At 46.2% G+C, this 13,885-nt stretch overlaps 1 protein-coding gene and 1 long non-coding RNA gene across 3 annotated transcripts in view; one reads left to right on the forward strand and one right to left on the reverse strand.

Moving 5' to 3' along the window:
- MEI4 (meiotic double-stranded break formation protein 4) overlaps positions 1-8,680 on the reverse strand; it is a 410,518-nt gene extending 401,838 nt beyond the window's left edge. Inside the window, exons 1-2 of one of the 2 annotated variants that reach the window (XM_069726498.1) lie at positions 8,565-8,662; positions 7,943-8,020 (exon numbers count right to left, since the gene is read on the reverse strand). The gene's annotated coding sequence lies outside the window, so the exon portion shown is untranslated. Of the gene's footprint in view, positions 1-7,942; positions 8,021-8,564 lie in introns of both variants that reach the window. The other variant, XM_069726499.1, reaches the window with a different exon arrangement.
- Positions 1-13,885, forward strand: part of LOC138637664 (uncharacterized) — a 176,037-nt gene that overhangs the window by 65,721 nt on the left and 96,431 nt on the right. The gene's annotated exons all lie outside the window — the stretch shown is intronic.

A 13,885-nucleotide genomic window follows, 5' to 3' on the forward strand; every position in this document is an offset into this window, starting at 1 on the left:
GCAGACAGGCATCGAAGGCCTAAAATAATAACACATGGCTGTAGGCAATTTTAAATTGGTTCCAGGGGTACACGGGCAGCAGTGGTGTGGTCAGTGGAGGCCTAGTGGAAGGAGTGACCGCAGACAGGCATCGAAGGCCTAAAATAATAACACATGGCTGTAGGCAATTTTAAATTGGTTCCAGGGGTACACGGGCAGCAGTGGTGTGGTCAGTGGAGGCCTAGTGGAAGGAGTGACCGCAGACAGGCATCGAAGGCCTAAAATAATAACACATGGCTGTAGGCAATTTTAAATTGGTTACAGGGGTACACGGGCAGCAGTGGTGTGGTCAGTGGAGGCCTAGTGGAAGGAGTGACCGCAGACAGGCATCGAAGGCCTAAAATAATAACACATGGCTGTAGGCAATTTTAAATTGGTTCCAGGGGTACACGGGCAGCAGTGGTGTGGTCAGTGGAGGCCTAGTGGAAGGAGTGACCGCAGACAGGCATCGAAGGCCTAAAATAATAACACATGGCTGTAGGCAATTTTAAATTGGTTACAGGGGTACACGGGCAGCAGTGGTGTGGTCAGTGGAGGCCTAGTGGAAGGAGTCACCGCAGACAGGCATCGAAGGCCTAAAATAATAACACATGGCTGTAGGCAATTTTAAATTGGTTACAGGGGTACACGGGCAGCAGTGGTGTGGTCAGTGGAGGCCTAGTGGAAGGAGTGACCGCAGACAGGCATCGAAGGCCTAAAATAATAACACATGGCTGTAGGCAATTTTAAATTGGTTCCAGGGGTACACGGGCAGCAGTGGTGTGGTCAGTGGAGGCCTAGTGGAAGGAGTGACCGCAGACAGGCATCGAAGGCCTAAAATAATAACACATGGCTGTAGGCAATTTTAAATTGGTTACAGGGGTACACGGGCAGCAGTGGTGTGGTCAGTGGAGGCCTAGTGGAAGGAGTGACCACAGACAGGCATCGAAGGCCTAACATAACAAAAATGTCAATAAAATGGTATTGTCAGTGGCAGGCATTGAAGGATGTCAGCGCATAGACTAAACATTGGTGGAGCTGTGAGATAATTTTGCAAGTGGTAGAGCACTGTTTGAGCTGGGGTGGGGGGAAACTGTCTTGTGGCCGGCGGTACAGGCCCAGGGCCCCTCATATTACAACGGTGTGTCTGACGTTGGGTGCGCACCACCACCGCCAGAGACACTTTATTGTACTAGGAGGGACCCAGTGGCAGTGCCGTCGACCAAAAGTGGGCTCACCCACCTCTTCAGACAAACTGCACTCTCACGGGTGCTGTCGCCAAGTGTCGATACCACGGCCCCGTGTGGGGAGTTTGGCCATTTAGTGAGGTGTAAACATGTCGTATGCTGGACAATCAGGTGCAGAAAATTACGAGATTGGAAAAGGCATTCAGAATAGTCCACAGGCAAGACCTTTTCATAGGAAAGCTAGGTGTCAGCCGGGCAAGGTGGGGCAAAAGATTTCGAAATCCAGTTGTGGTTCATTTTAATGAAGGTTAGATCATCTACATTTTGGGTAGCCAGACGAGTCCTTTTTTCTGTTAGTATTGAACCTGCAGCACTGAATACTCTTTCTGATAGGACACTAGCTGCCGGGCAAGCAAGCTCCTGCAATGCATATTCTGCCAATTCTGGCCAGGTGTCTAATTTTGATGCCCAGTAATCAAATGGGAATGACGGTTGAGGGAGAACATCGATAAGGGATGAAAAATAGTTTGTAACCATACTGGACAAATGTTGTCTCCTGTCACTTTGAATTGATGCTGCAGTAGCTGTCCTGTCTGCGGTCATAGCAAAATCACTCCACAACCTGGTCAGAAAACCCCTCTGGCCAACGCCACTTCTGATTTCTGCCCCTCTAACTCCTCTGGTCTGCTGGCCCCTGCAGCTCGTGTGAGAACGATCACGGGCGCTGTGTGCAGGGAATGCCAGAAGCAAACGGTCAACAAGAGTTGATTGTTTGGTGGCTAATATTAGTTCCAAGTTCTCATGTGGCATTATATTTTGCAATTTGCCTTTATAGCGAGGATCAAGGAGGCAGGCCAACCAGTAATCGTCATCATTCATCATTTTAGTTATGCGTGTGTCCCTTTTGAGGATACGTAAGGCATAATCCGCCATGTGGGCCAAAGTTCCAGTTCTCAAATCTGCGGTTGTGCTTGGTTGAGGGGCAGTTTCAGGCAAATCCACGTCACTTGTGTCCCTCAAAAAACCAGAACCCGGCCTTGCCGCGCCACCAATTTCCAGTGGCCCCGGAAAAGCTTCCTCATTAAAAATATAATCATCCCCATCATCCTCCTCGTCCTCCTCCTCCTCTTCGCCCGCTACCTCGTCCTGTACACTGCCCTGGCCAGACAATGGCTGACTGTCATCAAGGCTTTCCTCTTCCTCAGCTGCAGACGCCTGATCCTTTATGTGCGTCAAACTTTGCATCAGCAGACGCATTAGGGGGATGCTCATGCTTATTATGGCGTTGTCTGCACTAACCAGCCGTGTGCATTCCTCAAAACACTGAAGGACTTGACACATGTCTTGAATCTTCGACCACTGCACACCTGACAACTCCATGTCTGCCATCCTACTGCCTGCCCGTGTATGTGTATCCTCCCACAAAAACATAACAGCCCGCCTCTGTTCACACAGTCTCTGAAGCATGTGCAGTGTTGAGTTCCACCTTGTTGCAACGTCTATGATTAGGCGATGCTGGGGAAGGTTCAAAGAACGCTGATAGGTCTGCATACGGCTGGAGTGTACGGGCGAACGGCGGATATGTGAGCAAAGTCCACGCACTTTGAGGAGCAGGTCGGATAACCCCGGATAACTTTTCAGGAAGCACTGCACCACCAGGTTTAAGGTGTGAGCCAGGCAAGGAATGTGTTTCAGTTGGGAAAGGGAGATGGCAGCCATGAAATTCCTTCCGTTATCACTCACTACCTTGCCTGCCTCAAGATCTACAGTGCCCAGCCACGACTGCGTTTCTTTCTGCAAGAACTCGGACAGAACTTCCGCGGTGTGTCTGTTGTCGCCCAAACACTTCATAGCCAATACAGCCTGCTGACGTTTGCCAGTAGCTGCCCCATAATGGGAGACCTGGTGTGCAACAGTGGCAGCTGCGGATGGAGTGGTTGTGCGACTGCGGTCTGTGGACGAGCTCTCGCTTCTGCAGGAGGACGAAGAGGAGGAGGAGGGGGTGCGAACGGCTACAGCCAATTGTTTCCTAGACCGTGGGCTAGGCAGAACTGTCCCAAACTTGCTGTCCCCTGTGGACCCTGCATCCACCACATTTACCCAGTGTGCCGTGATGGACACGTAACGTCCCTGGCCATGCCTACTGGTCCATGCATCTGTTGTCAGGTGCACCTTTGTGCTCACAGATTGCCTGAGTGCATGGACGATGCGCTCTTTAACATGCTGGTGGAGGGCTGGGATGGCTTTTCTGGAAAAAAAGTGTCGACTGGGTAGCTCGTAGCGTGGTACAGCGTAGTCCATCAGGGCTTTGAAAGCTTCGCTTTCAACTAACCGGTAGGGCATCATCTCTAACGAGATTAGTCTAGCTATGTGTGCGTTCAAACCCTGTGTACGCGGATGCGAGGCTAAGTACTTCCTTTTTCTAACCATAGTCTCATGTAGGGTGAGCTGGACTGGAGAGCTGGAGATCGTGGAACTAGCGGGGGTGCCGGTGGACATGGCAGACTGAGAGACGGTGGGAGATGGTATTGTTGCCACCGGTGCCCTAGATGCAGTGTTTCCTACTACGAAACTGGTGATTCCCTGACCCTGACTGCTTTGGCCTGGCAAAGAAACCTGCACAGATACTGCAGGTGGTGCGGAAAATGGTGGCCCTACACTGCCGGAAGGGATGTTGCGTTGCTGACTAGCTTCATTGGCCGAGGGTGCTACAACCTTAAGGGACGTTTGGTAGTTAGTCCAGGCTTGCAAATGCATGGTGGTTAAATGTCTATGCATGCAACTTGTATTGAGACTTTTCAGATTCTGTCCTCTGCTTAAGGTAGTTGAATATTTTTGACAGATGACTTTGCGCTGATCAATTGGATGTTGTTTAAAAAAATGCCAGACTGCACTCTTTCTAGCATCGGATACCTTTTCAGGCATTGCAGACTGAGCTTTAACCGGATGGCCACGCTGTCCTCCAACAGGTTTTGGCTTTGCCACGCGTTTTGGGCAAGATACGGGCCCGGCAGATGGAACCTGTTGCGATGTTGATGCCTGCTGCGGCCCCTCCTCCTCCGCTTCAGAACTGCTGCCGCCTGCACCCTGTTCCCCCAATGGCTGCCAATCGGGGTCAAGAACTGGGTCATCTATTACCTCTTCTTGTAGCTCGTGTGCAACTTCGTCTGTGTCACCGTGTCGGTCGGTGGTATAGCGTTCGTGATGGGGCAACATAGTTTCATCAGGGTCTGATTCTTGATCAGCACCCTGCGAGGGCAATGTTGTGGTCTGAGTCAAAGGACCAGCATAGTAGTCTGGCTGTGGCTGTGCATCAGTGCACTCCATGTCAGATTCAACTTGTAATGGGCATGGACTGTTAACTGCTTCACTTTCTAAGCCAGGGACGGTATGTGTAAAGAGCTCCATGGAGTAACCCGTTGTGTCGCCTGCTGCATTCTTCTCTGTTGTTGTTTTTGCTGAAGAGGACAAGGAAGCGACTTGTCCCTGACCGTGAACATCCACTAACGACGCGCTGCTTTGACATTTACCAGTTTCACGAGAGGAGGCAAAAGAGCTAGAGGCTGAGTCAGCAAGATAAGCCAAAACTTGCTCTTGCTGCTCCGGCTTTAAAAGCGGTTTTCCTACTCCCAGAAAAGGGAGCGTTCGAGGCCTTGTGTAGCCAGACGACGAACCTGGCTCCACAGCTCCAGACTTAGGTGCAATATTTTTTTCCCACGACCAGCTGATGCTCCACCACTACCACTACCCTCATTACCAGCTGACAATGAACGCCCCCGGCCACGACCTCTTCCACCATACTTCCTCATTCTTTTAAAAACGTAAACAAACTAACGGTATTTGTTGCTGTCACACAAATTACACGGTGAGCTATAACTTCAGTATGATTTAGCTACCCCTTTACAGGTGAGTGAGACCACAACGAAAATCAGGCACAATGTTACACACTCTGTTGTTGGTGGCAACAAATGAGAGAGATGCCACACACGCAGGACTGTCACTGAAGCACAAATGTAAATATTAATCTCCCACTGATTTGATTTTTTTTTTTTTTTTAAGGGAGACTTTAGGAAAAAAAAATAATAGAATAAAATGATTTTTTCAGGAAGAATTTAGAAACCAAATAAAATAAAATGATTTTTTCAGGAAGAATTTAGAAAACAAATAAAACAAAAAAAGGCTTTCTATGGCCCACTGAGTGAGAGATGACGCACACAGGAGTCAGGAGTGGCACACAAGCCCAGAGGCCAATATTTATCTCCCACTGATTGATGTAGTGATTTTTTCAGGTAGATTTTGGAACCCAAATCAAGTAAAAAAAAATAATAGGCTTTCTATGGCCCACAATTGGAGAGAGAGAGAGAGATGGCACACCCAGGAGTCAAGACTGGCACACAAGCAGAAAGGGCAATATTAATCTCCCACTGATTTGTTTTTTTTGTTTTTTTTTCAGGGAGACTTTAGGAAAAAAAAAATAGAATAAAATGATTTTTTCAGGAAGAATTTAGAAACCAAAGAAAATAAAATGATTTTTTCAGGGAGAATTTAGAAAACAAATAAAACAAAAAAAGGCTTTCTATGGCCCACTGAGTGAGAGATGACGCACACAGGAGTCAGGAGTGGCACACAAGCCCAGAGGCCAATATTTATCTCCCACTTTTTTTTTTTTGTTCCAGGGAAAATTTATAAACCCAATAAAAAAAATAATAAATAGGCTTTCTATGGCCCACTATCTGAGAGACAGAGAGAGATGGCACGCTTAGGACTGGCACACAAGCCCAAAGGCCAATATTAATCTCCCTTTTTTTTTTAAGGGAGAATTTATAAAACCAAAAAAAAAAAAATAAATAGGCTTTCTATGGCCCACTATTTGTGAGAGAGATGGCACGCTTAGGACTGGCACACAAGCCCAAAGGCCAATATTAATCTCCCACTGATTGATTTATTGATTTTTTCAGGTAGAATTTAGAACCCAAATAAAGCAAAAAAAAAAAAAAAAAAAGGGCTTTCTATGGCCCACTGAGTGAGTGATGATGCACACAGGAGTCAGGAGTGGCACACAAGCCCTGAGGCCAATATTTTTCTCCCACTGATTGATGTAGTGATTTTTTCAGGTAGATTTTAGAACCAAAATCAAGCAAAAAAATAAATAGGCTTTCTATGGCCCACTGAGTGAGTGATGATGCACACAGGAGTCAAGAGTGGCACACAAGCCCTGAGGCCAATATTTTTCTCCTACTGATTGATGTAGTGATTTTTTCAGGTAGATTTTATAACCCAAATCAAGCAAAAAAATAAATAGGCTTTCTATGGCCCACTGAGTGAGTGATGGCACAGACAGGGATGGCACTCTAGCAGAAATGTCAATCTTAATCTCCCACAAAAAAAAAAAAAAAAAACAGGGAGTGTCCTTCAATTACTATCTCCCTGCAGTAATCTCAGCCAGGTATGGCAGGCAGCAATAAGGAGTGGACTGATGCACAAATTAAATAAAAAGTGTGTACAAACCAAAAAGATAGCTGTGCAGAAAGGAAGGAACAAGAGGATTTGTGCTTTGAAAAAAGCAGTTGGTTTGCACAGCGGCGTACACACAGCAATGCAGCTATCAGGGAGCCTTCTAGGGCAGCTCAATGAGCTACAGCGCTGAGGGGGAAAAAAAAAAAAAATGTAGCTTCCACTGTCCCTGCACACCGAAGGTGGTGTTGGGCAGTGGAAATCGCTACAGCACAAGCGGTTTGGTGGTTAATGGACCCTGCCTAACGCTATCCCTGCTTCTGACAAAGCGGCAGCAACCTCTCCCTAAGCTCAGATCAGCAGCAGTAACATGGCGGTCGGCGGGAACGCCCCTTTATAGCCCCTGTGACGCCGCAGACAGCAAGCCAATCACTGCAATGCCCTTCTCTAAGATGGTGGGGACCAGGACCTATGTCATCACGCTGCCCACACTCTGCGTTTACCTTCATTGGCTGAGAAATGGCGCTTTTCGCGTCATTGAAACGCGACTTTGGCGCGAAAGTCGCGTACCGCATGGCCGACCCCGCACAGGGGTCGGATCGGGTTTCATGAAACCCGACTTTGCCAAAAGTCGGCGACTTTTGAAAATGAACGACCCGTTTCGCTCAACCCTAGTCAGGACCAGAGGAGGGAAGCATGGACTACAACACCCATCTGCTGCAGATAATGGGCAGGTAGCTTCTAAGAGGAGCCCAGATACCACCTGGGAGGCAGCATCCTGTTTCCGCTGTGCTGAGGAGGTCACAGCACCTGCATTGCCTCCTTTCACACTGTGGAATGAAAGTTGTGGGGCTGTAGTTTAGGTTCAGGGAGAGCAGCTTTTTAGTAGCCACTGCATCTCCCTGGGTCTTCCTGGCAGCTGAAGGGGGATAAAACACTTGGGCTGAGTATTCCCACTGAATATGGGGTCCAGCAGTGAAGTGCCCCCTCACCCCCACTACATACGTATTCTATGTGCTCCCCAAACTGCTCTTCTGCCCCCTCAGAGAGGGTGCAGAGCTTGCAGCAGTGAGGGCAGCTTCTGCCCCCTGATTTCGGCTAATTTGAATATCCCAGAATGCACTGGTGAATCTCAAACAAAATGTCATGGGACATTAAAAAAAAGAAAAAAAGACAGGAAGTCAGAATGTAAAGCGTACATCAGGGAATTTTTCATTGAAGTATATTAGAAAGCAAGATTAGATTATTACACTGAATAGATATACATTTAATATGAAATTCACCTTTGGTTTTGGACCGCCCCTTTAAGTTCAGCTGATTGGTTCGGCCCTCCACAGCAGTGCCAGTTTCTGATGTGGCCCCTTGGGAAAATTAATTAACGCCTGCCTTAGACAATTATTTATATAGAAGCGCAGCTCACAGACTGATCCTGTACCAGTCGTGACTTGTATTGTTTAAGATTATTGTACTTGTTTTATTATGTATACCCCTCCTCACATGTAAAGCGCCATGGAATAAATGGCGCTATAATAATAAATAATAATAATAAGAGCAACTCACAGACTGATGTAATAAGAAGGGCCCCTGACAGACTGATGTGATAAAGGCCCCTAACAGACTGATATAAAAGGGGCGCTCAGAAACTGATGTGATAAGAAAGTTCCCTTAGAGACTGATGTAATTAGAAGGGCCCCTCATGGACTGATTTAATAAGAAGGGTCCTCACAGACTGGTGTGATAAAGGCCCCTAACAGACTGTTGTGATGGTCATTCTAAAGATAGCAATTATGGTTCAATATGTTCTATTTAATTCCTCACAGACACATGAAGAAAACACCTCATGACTCCATGCACACACACAGACAGACTGACACACCGACCGACTGACACACAGCCTGCACCCACCTCACCCTGGCCTAGTGGCCTGTGCTCTTCCTCATGCTGTAGGTGACCTCAGCTGTTGGAACAAACCATGTGCGTCAAAGGGGAATGCAACTGAACGTCCCATACTGAAATGACTGGATATTCAAACATGTGAAGAAAAACAACCCTGCAGTGCCTCCATTATGGCCGGTCCCTTTATGTATTTGGTTAGTATCGTGTCTCCTCACGGCCCAGTGACACAGGAGCAGGACCTGAAGAGACTGGCACTATATGTAGAAGCTCCACAGGGCGGACTGAGCTGGGAACTTCTACTGGAGAAATGGGGGGATTTATCATTTCTTTTCTGTCTGTTTTTGTGGCACATTTTGTGTTATTTTTATTATTTATTAAAAATCATTTACTGCGTTTTATATCACACAACAAATCACAAACTCCCTCCAGTAAAGGGGCTGTGTAAGGAGCGGAGCACCATTACTAAACGTGTAAGGTCTAAAGAAGCTTGATGTCTACCTATTGGGGGAGATTAATTCATACGGAGCGTGAATCTTTCCCAAAGTTCACAGATGACAATATTTGGTGCAAGTCGTCATCCACATATGTCTCTTATTTTTCTTACACCAGATAAATGCTGGACTACAGTTAGATCATCAATCATAGATTTAAAGCACATCTATGAATTCAGCTTTTTTAATATCTACTATATAAAGCTGAGTGTGTGTGTGTGTGCGTGCGTGCGTGCGTGCGTGCGTGTGTATGTGTGTGCGTGTGTATGTGTGTGTGTGTGTCCGGGATTGGCATCTGCACCGTCGCAGCTACAGCCACAAAATTTTGCACAGTCACACGTCTGGACCCCGAGAGCGTCATAGGCTATATTGTGAGGTGAAATTTTAACTCCGCGCTTTCCAATTCACCAAACAATTTTGCCCCTATCTACATAATGGGGAAAAGTGAAAGGAAAAGTGTTGGAGGCAAATTGACAGCTGCCAGATGTGAACAAGTGGGACTTAAAGAGTGAGAGCGATGGCGCCAAAGAGTATATACCGTACAGTTGCTAAGGTGGGACCCCGACATGGGATACTCACCACACATGGGGATATGAACACACACACAAAATGCGCCACACACTACCATGTCCTTGAACAAATATACCACCCTCAGCACACATTTCACCACACATACACCAACCTCGCCACATAAAAGTCGAAACACAAAAGTCGCCGCTCAAAACTCACCACGCGCAAAACTCGCCACATGCAAAAAATAGTCTCACGCAAAACTCGCCACAAGTGCAAAACTCACCTCATTGAAAACTCGCCACACGCAAAACTTGCACATGCGGAAAAATTGCCACATGCACAAAATTTGCAACACATGCAAAAGTTGCCTCACACAAAACTTGCACATACTCAAAAGGCACCAGACATAAAACTCACCACGCGCAAAACTCGCCATGCGCAAAACTTGCTGCACACAACTTGCTACACTAACCTGTCACATGCAACTCGACACACAAAAAGTTGCTACACGCATGTTGCCACACAAAACTCATCTCACAAAAGTCGCTACATGCATGTCGCCACACACAACTCAACACACACAACTTGACAAACGAAACTCGCCCTAAAACACACACAAGTCTGGTATTAGCCTTCAAAAATAAAAATCTGATTAATAAGCAGACAAACTACAAGAGCAACAAATGTACCATATAGGAAATACGGCAGCTGTCAGTCACATGACCTGTCTATCATGTGTGAGCTAATATATACTGCCAGGCAGGGGCGGACTGGGCCGGGTGGCAGGAATGCATATGCCCCCCGGGCCGGTGCCTGAGCAGCTGGACAGGGCCGCTGGAGGACCGGCAGCGATTTTAATACATAGCGCATTCCGCCAGCCGGCCCTTTAAATCTTGTAAAGTCAGGTCCTGTGTGTGCACGCGCATTGCCGGCGCTGAGACGCGCCGCGGCGGCCGTGCTAGTGCACGAGCACGGCCGCATTCCTAAGTCCTGCGCGCGCTCGTCTGCTGCCTGTGCCAGCGCGGGCACGCAGGAGATCAGACCACGCGCGCGCATTGAAAGATTTGAAATGTCCGGCACCTCCACCTGACTGTGTGTGTGTCTGACGCTGGCCAGCCTGCACCAGCGTCAGAGAAAACTGCTCACCAATGCCTGGGATCCTCTTCACCGCCGACGCTGGACAGGACCCGTCCCACCTCAGCCCTTCATCCTCCGGATCTCACTAGGGACCTGGGTGAGTCCCAAGATGAATTTTTTTATGTATATACAGCAGTTGCACCTATATAATGTGTATAGACTGCTATATATACATTATATAGGTGATACTGCTGTGTATAATCACTATACTACCTATATAATGTATGTATAGCAATCTATATCGTATATAGGTGACAGCTACTGATGCATATATACCTTATATAGGTGACACTGTGGGGTGTGTTTATATGTATATATATATATAGATATATATATCTATATATATATATACATGTATACACAACAGCAGTATCATCTATTCACATGTAAAGCGCCATGGAACAAATGGCGCTATAACAATAAATAATAATATAATCTATATAACATATATACATCAGTAGCAGTATTGCCTATATAATATATAGACTGCTATACGTAAATTATATATGTGGTATAGTGATTATATACAGCAGTATCACCTATATAATGTGTATAGACTGCTATATATACATTATATAGGTGATACTGCTGTATATAATCACTATACCACCTATGTAATGTACGTATAGCAGTCTATATGTTATAGGTGACACTCTGCTACTGATGCGTATATACTGTACCTTATATAGGTGACACTGGGGTGTGTGTGTGTATATATCACACCACTGTATACACAGCAGTATCACCTATATAACGTATATACACATCAGTAGCAGTATTGCCCACATATATAAGATACAGACTGCTATATATACATTATATAGGTGATACTGGCTGCTACTGCTGTATATAATCACAATATCACCTATATAATGTATATACAGCAGTCTATATATAGGCAATACTGCTACTGATGTGTATATACATTATATAGGTGATACTGCTGTGCATATACTGTATATCGTTATATAGGCGATACTGGTGTGTGTGTGTGTGTGTATATACACACACGTACATATATACACAGCAGTATCACCTATATATAATGTATATACACACCAGTAGCAGTATTGCCTATATAATGTATATAGACTGCTGTATATACACTATATAGGTGATACTATCATATACAGCAGTAGCAGTATCGCCTATATAATGTGTATCCAACATTTGCAGTATCACCTGTATAATATGTAGACTACTGCATATACGTTATATAGGCGACACTGCTGTGTATAGTCGCAGTATATATTTATATATATATACACACACACACACACACACACACTAGATGGTGGCCCGATTCTAACTCATCGGGTATTCTAGAATATTCATGTCCACGTAGTATATTGCGCAGCCACGTAGTATACAGCACAGAGCCGCGTAGTATATTGCCCAGTGACGTAGTATATTGCCCAGGCAGTTTTGTCACAGGTTAAAAAATAAACATATACTCACCTTTCCGAGGGCCCCTTGTAGTCCACGGGAGCTTCCGGTCCCAGGGTTGGTATGAGCGCAGGACCTGTGATGACGTCGCGGTCACATGACCGTGACGTCATGGCAGGTCCTTCTCCCATACCATCTTTGCCACCGGAACCTGCAACGGAAGAAGGCGGCCGGTGCGAGCGACTACAGAGGGTGAGTATAGCAGGTTTTTTTTATTATTATTTTTAACATTACATTTTTTACTATTGATGCCGCATAGGCAGCGTCAATAGTAAAAAGTTGGGGACACACAGGGTTAATAGCGGCGGTAACGGAGTGCGTTACCCGCGGCATAACGCGATCCGTTACTGCCGGCATTAACCCTGTGTTAGCGGTCACCGGAGGGGAGTATGCGGGCGACAGGCACTGACTGCGGGGAGTAAGGACTGTGCCCGTCGCTGATTGGTTGCGGCAGCCATGACAGGCAGCTGGCGAGACCAATCAGCGAATGAATAACCGTGACAGACAGACAGACGGAAGTGACCCTTAGACAACAATTATATAGTGTATATATATACAGTGGGGCAAAAAAGTATTTAGTCAGTCAGCAATAGTGCAAGTTCCACCACTTAAAAAGATGAGAAGCGTCTGTAATTTACATCATAGGTAGACCTCAACTATGGGAGACAAACTGAGAAAAAAAATCCAGAAAATCACATTGTCTGTTTTTTTAACATTTTATTTGCATATTATGGTGGAAAATAAGTATTTGGTCAGAAACAAAATTTCATCTCAATACTTTGTAATATATCCTTTGTTGGCAATGACAGAGGTCAAACGTTTTCTGTAAGTCTTCACAAGGTTGCCACACACTGTTGTTGGTATGTTGGCCCATTCCTCCATGCAGATCTCCTCTAGAGCAGTGTTGTTTTTGGCTTTTCGCTTGGCAACACGGACTTTCAACTCCCTCCAAAGGTTTTCTATAGGGTTGAGATCTGGAGACTGGCTAGGCCACTCCAGGACCTTGAAATGCTTCTCACGAAGCCACTCCTTTGTTGCCCTGGCGGTGTGCTTTGGATCATTGTCATGTTGAAAGACCCAGCCACGTTTCATCTTCAATGCCCTTGCTGATGGAAGGAGGTTTGCACTCAAAATCTCACAATACATGGCCCCATTTATTCTTTCATGTACCCAGATCAGTCGTCCTGGCCCCTTTGCAGAGAAACAGCCCCAAAGCATGATGTTTCCACCACCATGCTTTACAGTAGGTATGGTGTTTGATAGATGCAACTCAGTATTCTTTTTCCTCCAAACACGACAAGTTCTGTTTCTACCAAACAGTTCCAGTTTGGTTTCATCAGACCATAGGACATTCTCCCAAAACTCCTCTGGATCATCCAAATGCTCTCTAGCAAACTTCAGACGGGCTCAGACATGTACTGGCTTAAGCAGTGGGACACGTCTGGCACTGCAGGATCTGAGTCCATGGTGGCGTAGTGTGTTACTTATGGTAGGCCTTGTTAAATTGGTCCCAGCTCTCTGCAGTTCATTCACTAGGTCCCCCCGCATGGTTCTGGGATTTTTGCTCACCGTTCTTGTGATCATTCTGACCCCACGGGGTGGGATTTTGCGTGGAGCCCCAGATCGAGGGAGATTATCAGTGGTCTTGTATGTCTTCCATTTTCTAATTATTGCTCCCACTGTTGATTTCTTCACTCCAAGCTGGTTGGCTATTGCAGATTCAGTCTTCCCAGCCTGGTGCAG

The sequence above is a fragment of the Ranitomeya imitator genome, chromosome 5, assembly GCF_032444005.1.
Source record: "Ranitomeya imitator isolate aRanImi1 chromosome 5, aRanImi1.pri, whole genome shotgun sequence".
Classification (NCBI taxonomy): Eukaryota; Metazoa; Chordata; class Amphibia; order Anura; family Dendrobatidae; genus Ranitomeya; species Ranitomeya imitator.